This window comes from Mus pahari, chromosome X, assembly GCF_900095145.1.
Source record: "Mus pahari chromosome X, PAHARI_EIJ_v1.1, whole genome shotgun sequence".
NCBI classification, from domain to species: Eukaryota; Metazoa; Chordata; class Mammalia; order Rodentia; family Muridae; genus Mus; species Mus pahari.
In genome coordinates this window covers 77,354,520-77,364,517 of record NC_034613.1, presented here as the reverse complement: position 1 = coordinate 77,364,517, position 9,998 = coordinate 77,354,520, and positions in this window count along the sequence as shown.

Genomic DNA, 9,998 nt, shown 5'->3' with positions numbered 1-9,998 from the left:
GTACTCTCTGGATAGTCCATCCTTTCATCTTAGCTCTAAATTTTGTCTCTGTACCTATAACCTTTCATGAGAGTTATGTTCCTTATTCTAAGGCTCATCTCACTTTTTGAACTCATGTAAAGACTTCCAGTCCTAACTCCTGGCTTCTCACCCAAACTTTCTCCCCTCCCAGATCATTTGCTTACCCCACTATTCTCTCATCTTCGCTCTCTCCTATGGAACTTTGCTGACCATCACCTACCTTGAACACACTCTGCTTCCTGCCCATTACTTGTTAATATTGGACATCAAGTCCTTTTATCTCCTCCAGGTCATCAACCTTCACCTTTCTCTCCAAAGTGGCAGTGTCCTTTTAAGGTAATCCTCATAACTCCAACAGCTGCTAAACTTGAGGGACTCTCTCATTGGGTCCACCTGTCCCACCTAAAACCTTCATTTCCCCACCTAAAGATGATTCCTCTTCGTACACATCAACCCTATCAGGACCAGGCTCTGTTAAGCTCTGTAAGACATCATGACCACCCATCTTGTTCCCTATCCTAGAGAATGAGGCTTCACTCAGACAGGCAAACCCGACCTCATTGGATGAGACACCGAATTAGTTGTGGCTTTTTCATCTTTTCCCTGCTGTTCATTTCCATCAAGGGTAGTCCCTACGTCTGGAGATTCGAAGTTTGAGAAATGCCTGCTGACAACAAGCAGACTTTCCAAATAGTATCAGGAAACTGCTCCATAGCCAGGTGGCAGGAACCAATTCAGATTGCCATCATTCCTATATCTGTGTGGATCCATCTGCATATTATGACCTTTATACCTGTTTTCTCTTTGACCAGACAAAAGATTATTACAGAAAATGGCCAGACAAGTATGGGGGCTGCCCATACTTGTCTTGTGAAATACACATGCTAGGGACATGGATTAATCACTTCTATTGATTTTGTAAGACACTCTTCCTCTACATTCAAGACCCATGGGATCTTAGGTGGGAAATAGGAGTTGCTGGTAAGCTTTACCACAAAATTCAGCCCAGCTCCCAGTAAGTACTATTCACATCCAGAGACAATATGTCTCAATCACCCCTTGTCTTATTAGTCTTGTATCTACATTCCTTCAGTGACAAGTACAAAAGTCTCTAACCAAACTGTCAACCAGCTCCTGTTACGGGATTACCAGCTGCTNCCCACAAAGAAATCACTGTCCATAGAAGAACCTGATTCAGACGATTGCCATACAAACTCTGATGGTGAAGACCAGATATACCCTGAAAATTGACAATGCCCCTAAAGAGCAGGAAGTAGCTTAAGAGACATGACACTCCTATTCCCTTTTTACCATTGGTTTCCCCTCTCTTTTTCTCCCCTTCTTTTATAAGAACAAGAAGGGAGGAATGTTAGCACCAGGATACCCCTAACCATGTGACCCTTGACCTGTGTTGCCAGGACAATGACCTTCAATCCCACAATCCACTTGGCTCAGTTCCCACCCCCACTGGTGTGACATCATTTTCTGTATAAAATAGGAAACCAACCCCTCCTCGCTCTCTTCGCCCTCTTCTCTTCTCATCCTCCTCTTTCTTTTCTCCCCCCTTTCTCTCTCACTCCTCTTATCTACCCTTCTACCTGCTTCACCGCTCACCCCCCCCATTCCCTTATAATAAACCTCTCTTACATGGAACACCTTGGCCTGGTCTGCTGCTTGGTTTATCTGCTCAAAATATAAAACAGACACACTACATACACATCAATGGAAAAATCCACCAAGACAAACTCTCAGTTCTCAATATCTAAACTCCAAATGCAAGTGCACCTACATATTTAAAAGAAACATTATTGAAACTCAAAGCACACATTGAATACAATAATAGAAGGAGACTTTAACACCTAACTCTCACCAATGGGCAGATTATAGAAACAGAAATTAAATAGAGGCACAGTGAAACTAACAGAAGTTATGAACCAAAGGGACTTAACAGATATCTGCAGAGTATTTCATCCTAAAACAAGAGTATACATTCTTCTCAGCACCTCACAGTACCTTCACCAAAACTGACCATATAATGGGACACAAAACAGTCCTCAACAGATACAAGACAATTGAACTAATCCCATGCATCCTATCAGATCACCATGGACTAAGACTGGTTTTCAACAACAAAAATCCTCATTAGGAAACCCACATAAAGATTAAGCTGAACAACTTCCTACTCAATGACAACTTAGTCAGGAAAGAAATAAAGAAAGAAATTAACAACTTTTTAGAATTTAGTGAAAATGAAGGCACATCATATCCAAACATATGGTACACAATGAAAGCAATGCTAAGAGGAATACTCATACCTCTGAGTGCTTCAATACAGAAATTGGAGAAAGCATACTGTAGCAGCTTAAAAGCACATCTGAAATCTCTAGATCAAAAAGAAGTAAGTATACTCAAGAAGAGTATACAGCAGGAAATAATCAAACTCAGAGCTGAAATCAACCAAGTAGAAACAAAAAGTATATAAATAATCAACAAAACCAGGAGATGGTTCTTTGAGTAAATCAATAAAATAGATAATCACTTAGCCAGACTAAACAGAGGGAATAGAGACAGTATTCAAATCAACAAAATCATAAATGAAAATCATAATAACAGAAACTGAAGAAATTAAAAAAAAATCAGATCCTACTACAAAAGACTATACTCAACAAAACTGGAAAATCTACATGAAGTGGATTATTTTCTAGACAGATACCAAGTACCAAAGTTAAATCATCCAAACAGTCCCATAACAAAATAGAAACAGTCATTAAAAGTCTCCCAACAAATAAAAACTTCCCCGGTCCAGACAGTTTTCATGCAGAATTCCATCAGACCTTCAAAGAAGACCTAATTCCAATACTTCTCAAAGTATTGCATAAAATAGAAATAGAAGGAACACTACCTAATACCTTCTGTGAAGCCACAGTTACACTAATACATAAACCACACAAAGACCCAACAAAGAAAGAGAACTTCAGACCAAATTTCCTCATGAATATTGGTGCAAAAATACTCAATAAAATTCTTACAAAGTGAATCCAAGAACACATTAGAACCAGCATTCACCATGATCATATAGGCTTCATCCCAGGAAAGTTTCAATATACAGAAATCCATTACAGTAATCTACTATATAAACAAAGCAAAGACAAAAAAACATATCATCATCTCATTAGACGCTGAAAAATTCTTTGACAAAATATAAAACCTGTTCATGCTAAAAAGTGTTAGAGAGAATAAGAATTCAAGGTCCATACTTAATATAATAAAAGCAATATACAGCAAGTCAAGCCCATAGCAAACATCAAACTAAATGGAGAGAAACTTGAAGCAATACCATTAAAATTAGGGACAAGACAAGGCTGCCCACTTTCTCCCTACCTATTCAATATAGTATTTGAAGTCCTAGCTAGAGCAATTAGACAACAAAAGGAGATCAAGTGGATTCAAATTGGAAAGGAAGAAGTCAAAATATCACTATTTGTAGACAATATGATAGTATACATAAATGACCCAAAAATTTCATGAGGGAACACTTACAGCCGATAAGCAACTTAAGCAAAGTGGCTGGATATAAAATGAATTCAAACAGCTCAGTAGCTTTGCTCTATTCAAAGAATAAACAGGCTGAGGAAGAAATTAGAGAAAAAGCATCCCTTATAATAGTCACAAATAATATGAACTATCTTGTAGTGAAGCTAACCAAACAAGTGAAAGATCAATATGACATGAATTTCAAGTCTCTGAAGAAAGAAAGTGAAGATCTCAGAAGATGAAAAGAACTTCCAGGCTCATGGATCAGAAGGATTAACATAGTAAAAATGGCCATCTTACCTAAATCAATCTACATATTCAATGCAATCCCCTTCAAAATTCCAACTCAATTCATCAAAGAAAAAGAAAAATCAATATTCAAATTCACGTGGAATGACATAAAACCCATTATAGTGAAAACCATTCCCAACAATAAAAGAAATTCTGGTGGAATCACCATCCCTGAACTCAAGCTGTACTACAGAGCAATAGAGATACAAACCACATGCTATTGGTACAGGGACAGACAGGTTGATCACTGGAGTAGAAGTGAAGACCCAGAAATGAACCCACTCACAGATGGTAACTTGATCTTTAACAACAGAGCCAAAAAAATCCAGTGGAAAAAAGACAACATCTTCAACAAATGGTGCTGGTTCAACTGGTGGTCAACATGTAGAAGAATGCAAATTGATCCTTTCTTACCTCTTTGTACAAAGCTCAAGTTCAAGTGGATCAAGGACCTCCACATAAAACCAGATACACTGAAACTAATAGAAGAAAAAGTGATGAATATCATCGAACACATGGGCACAGGGGAAAATTTCCTGAACAGAACACCAGTGGCTTATGCGCTAAGATCAAAAATTGACAAATGGCACCTCATAAAACTGCAAAGCATCTGTAAGGCAAGGACACTGTCAATAGGACAAAAGGCAACCAACAGATTTGGAAAAGTTCTTTACCAATCCTTCATACAATAGAGAGCTAATATTCAATATATACAAAGAACTCAAGAAGTTAGACTCCAGAGAACCAAATAAGCCTATTAAAAATATGGTACAGGACTCAACAAAGAATTTTCACCTGAGGAATCTTGAATGGCTGAGAAATTCCTAAAGAAATGTATAACATCCTTAGTTATCAGGGAAATGCAATTCAAAATAACCCTGAGATTACACCTCACACCAGTCAGAATGGCTAAGATCAAAAACTCAGGTGACAGCAGATGCTGTAGAGAATGTGGAGAAAGAGGAACACTCCTCCATTGCTGGTGGGATTGCAAGCTGGGGCAATCACTCTGCAAATCAGTCTGGCCTTTCATCAGAAAATTTGAAGTAGTTCTACCTGCTGACCCAGCTATACCACTGGGTATATACCCAACATACACCAAAAAGATGTTCCAACACATAACAAGGACACTTGCTCCACTATGCTCATTGCAGCCTTATTTATAAGGAATGGATACAGAAAATGTGGTACATTTACACTGTGGAGAACTACTCAGCTATTAAAAACCATGATTTAATGAAATTCTCAGGCAAATTGATGGAACTTGAAAATATAATCCTGAGTGAGGTAACCCGTCAAGCAAGAACACAAATGGTATGTACTCACTGATAAGTGGATATTAGCCAAAATGAAGCTTAGAATAACCATGATATATCTCACAGTCCATATGAAACCCAAGAAAAAAGAATATCACACCAAAGTGTGGATGCTACAGTAATACTCTGTGGGGGGACAGAGAATAATCTCTGGGAAGTAGAGAGAGAAAGGTATCTGGGAGTGAGAGAAGAGGAGGGAAGAGTGGGGAGCAGTTCAGATATGGTAGGAAATGGGGGAGAAGTTAAGAGGGTCAGGAATTTGAAAGTAGGTGTGCTGCAGTGGGGGAGGGATACCTGGGGGTAGCTACTAGAAAGTCCCAGATGCCATGGACCCAAGAGGTTCCCAGGACCCAACAGAGAGGACTTTAGCCAAAATATGCAACAAAGGGAAGATAGAACCAGTAGAGACCATATCCAGTGAATAGGCATGGTCCCCAGTTGAGGGATAGGACCATCCCCTCACCTTAAAATATTATTCCAGAATTCTTCCTGTCAAAAGAAAGTGCAGGGACAAAGAGTGGAGCAAAGACTGAAGGAAAGGCCATCCAGACACTGCCCCACCTAGGGATCCATTCCATCTGCTGACACCAAACCCAGACAGTATTGCTGATGCCAAGAAGTGCTTACTGAGAGGAGTCCAGTATAGCTGTCCCCTGAGAAGCTTTGCCATATCTGGACCAATACAGATGCAGATGTACACAACCAAACACTGGATTGAGTGTGGGGACTCCAGTGGGGAAGATCGGGTAAGGATTGTAGGAGTTGAAAGGATTTGCACCCTCATAGGAAGAAAAACAATATCAACCAACCAGAGGCTCCAAAGCTCCCAGGGAATAAAACACCAAACAAAAGGCACACCACAGGCTGTACCCATGTCTCCAGCTGGATATGTAGCAGAAGATTACTTTATCTGTCATCACTGGGAGCCCCTTGGTTCTGTGGAGGCTTGATGAATCAAAACAGGGGAAAGTTAGGGTACTGAGGCAGGAGTGGGTGGATGTGTGTGGGAGCACTCTCATCGAGGCTCTAGGCAGGAGGGAGAGGAGGGGATAGTGGGTTTGTGAAGAAGAAACTGGGAAAGGTGTTAACACTTGAAATGTAAATAAATAAAATAGCCAATAAACAATGAAAAAATGTGATACATCTGCACAGCAGAGTATTAATCAGCTAGTAAAAAAATGAAATTTAATTCACCGTTAAGTATGTGGAACTAAAAAAAAAACATCATTCTGAGTGAGGTAACTCAGATACAGGAAGAAAACAATGGTATGTATTCACTTATATGTATACATTAGTTGTTAAGTCAATGATAACCAAGTTAGAGTCTATAGACCCACTCCGAGGTTAGGTATAGAAGAAAGGTATAGGCAGAAATGGATCTCCCTAGGAAAATAAAATAGTATAGATAGTTATGGATGGGGTCAGTGTGGTACTAGATTGAGGTGATCAAATGTAGAGGATGGGGAGAAGAGAGGGAATATGGGGAGAGATAGCCAGAGCAATGACTATTTGAGTAGCAGTATGAAAACCTAACCCAGTATATGCTCCTAAAATACATGCATAGATTAAGGTGCTCTAAATGAAATTGCCAAATAATGGGAAAGACAAAGAGCCCCAACTGGACATCACTGTCATCAACTAAAGTTTCTAGTTTATGGATTGGGTTACATCTAATTGAGTTGTTAAACACAGGGTCCCCATAGGAACCTACAAACAATCCAGGCTGTTGCCAAGGCTATAGGTTGCTCTTCACAAACTGACAACATCTACAGAACTCATTAAACACAGGTAAGTGAAGCTGGTGCCTGCCTACACAGAGGCTTCATCCTTGGAACACTCACCTTTACACATGATATTTCCATTAAATCCTTCCCTTCAAGGCTCTTGGAAAAACTGAGAAAATGAGGAGGAAATAGTATAAGAGCCAAAGGGGATGGGGAACACCAAAACAAAAGGCCCCCTAAATCAACATGATTAACATGCACATAAAGTAATAGAGACTGAGACAGCAAGCAGAGGGCCACATAGGGCCCTAGAACTTAATGGAGAGGTAGAAACAGGCCCCAACCCCAACCCAGAAGCTATCTAAGATTGATAACCACGAGAAAATGAAAATTTCATTTCTTCCTAGGCAATCTCACTGGGGAAACATGCACTCAAGTTGGCTAAATGCACAGCAGTAAATGGCCAATAAAACACGGTATCAGTTGCATCTTTGGAGGTTCCTTGTCTTATAATTTCATCTCTGGACTTTCTATTTTTAAAATTTTATCATATAATTTTATTTTTATTTCTATGTTATTTTTATTTTCTCTTTTTACCTTTTAGGTTTTTTGCATGTATATTTTGGATTCAAGTTTAGTGTTGCTATAGGATTCCTGAGTGTGCAAACAGGTAGATCAATTTTGTATGCTTTATCTAGAGCTCATTTGTTTTGTTGTTCAATTCCTTTGATTTATCTTATTTTATTATATTTATTATATGATTATCCATTAGAAGAGTGTTATTATCCATATTATTTTCTAATTAGAGACAGAAAGGAAGTGGACCTGAAGGGAGAAGATGTGGGGAGGAACTGGAAGTAATAGTGGGAGGAGAAGCCATAATAAGGATATATTATCTGAGAAAAAAATCATTTTCAATAAAAGAAAAAAATTAATTAATTAATTAAAAGATTTCCTCGCTATATCACTGAAAAGAAGAAAATACAAGGGTGGCTGCAGAGGCCAGGGAATAAAGTCATAATCACAATTTATACAGACTAGAGTACTAGCTTTCAAATGGAGTGAAATATGAATTGGATTGTTTTAGGTTTGTGTTTTCTCATAATTTTACGCTAAATATAGGAATCATTTGGTGTATATGTTATATTTTCTTACTGCCACATAAAAACATAAAATTGGACATTTTAATATGGTACTGTGTGAGGTTTTACAATATTTAAAATAACAAAAATTTGAAATAAAAATACTTTATAATGCTTAAACCAGAATAAATATTTATTTCTTTGAATGCTGATCACCTCTTTTTGTTTTTAAAGACAAAATTTCTCTATGTAGTTCTGGCTATCCTGGAACTCACTATGTAAAGCACGCTGGCCTCAGACTCAACAAGATCCATCTATCTCTATCTCTTTAAGTGCTGGGATTAAAGATTTGAGACACCATATGCAGTTTGATCACTTCTTAAAAACCTTTTTAAAATGTGCATTTACTACTACTATAATCATATATATGTAGTTGTATCTGTGAGCATGGGTGTGTATATGTGTTTTGTTGTTGTTGTTGTTGAGTGTATATAAAGTATATGAAGTATATGAAACTTAAAGAAAAACTTTATGGAATTCGTTGTCTCCTTCCACTTTCATAAGGGTTTCAGGTATTGAACTCAGATAATCAGGCTTCATGTCAACTATTTTTTGTTTGTTTGTTTGTTTGTTTTTGTGTTTGAGACCAGGTTTCTCTGTATAGCCCTGGCTGTCCTGGAACTCACTTTGTAGACCAGGCTGGCCTCGAACTCAGAAATATGCATGCCTCTGCGTCCAGAGTGCTAAAATTAAAGGCGTGCACCACCATGCCCTGCATGTCAAGTACTTTTACCTGCTGAGATATATCTTTGATCTTATGAAGAAAATTGTTAAAATCCTTTCTTCCATTTGAAATGCATGCATTATTTTTTATAATCACTGTACTGCAAAGTAGTACAACTAAACTTCTTGTTCCTTATCCAACTGTAACTCCTTATTCACTGATTATTTTTTCATCATTCATTTCTAGCTCTCACTCTTCCAGGACTATTGTGACCATTATTCTATTCTCATATTCTGTTTCACCGATTTTATATATTTTAAAATTTTCACAACTGATCATGAAGTATTTGTGTGCCTGCTTCCTTTCACTTATTTATCTTAGCATGACAGTCTCCAGGTGGATCTATTCAGATGCCAACAATGGCAGGATTTTCTACCTGCCTACCCCTATAGAACTAATATTCTATAATCAAATTTTAGAATGTCAAATATATTATTTAGCATAATAGAATTCTGTTATGTATATGTATTATGATTTCTTTATCCATTCATCAACTGATGGCTACTTACATTATTTCCAATTCTTATGCATTGTGTACAGTGCTTCAATGAACATCAGAGGTATAGCTGTTTCATCAACCTATTCATTTCATTTTCTTCAGATATAAACCAAGAAATGAGATATATGTTAGTGATACATAGCCCTGCCTGGCCTGGAACATGCTATGTATTCCAGGTTGGCCTCAAATTCAGAAATTTTCCTGCTCCTACTTCTTAATTGCCAGTCTTGTTATCATTAGCCCTTTTTATGTTAGGCATTCAGAGAAGAATGAAGAATAACTCATTGGGTTCTTTGTAGTTCCTTGATACATAGTAACCATAATATATATTTCTGTTGGCATATTTGTTTTTCTGTAATGAGAAAATATCATGCTAGTTTCTCATGTGTCATAGATTTATTTTTTTTTATAACAAAGACTTACAGACTTAAAAATCTCTATATTTCATCTGTGAAAGATTGGTTATGAGTTGTATTGGAGGAACTAGGATGAATTTGACGGGTAACCTTTGACTTCCTTTTTTTTTCTTTTGAGTCTTTTTGAGACAGGGTTTCTCTGTGCAGCCCTGGCTGTCCTGGAACTCACTCTGTAGACCAGGCTGGCCTCGAACTCAGAAATCCACGTGCCTCTGCCTCCCAAGTGCTGTGATTAAAAGCATGTGCCACCAATGCCTGGTGACCTTTGACTTTCTTGTATAGGGAAGTTTTATCTTATCATTTCTTTGAGCAACCTTCTACCCTTTTGGAA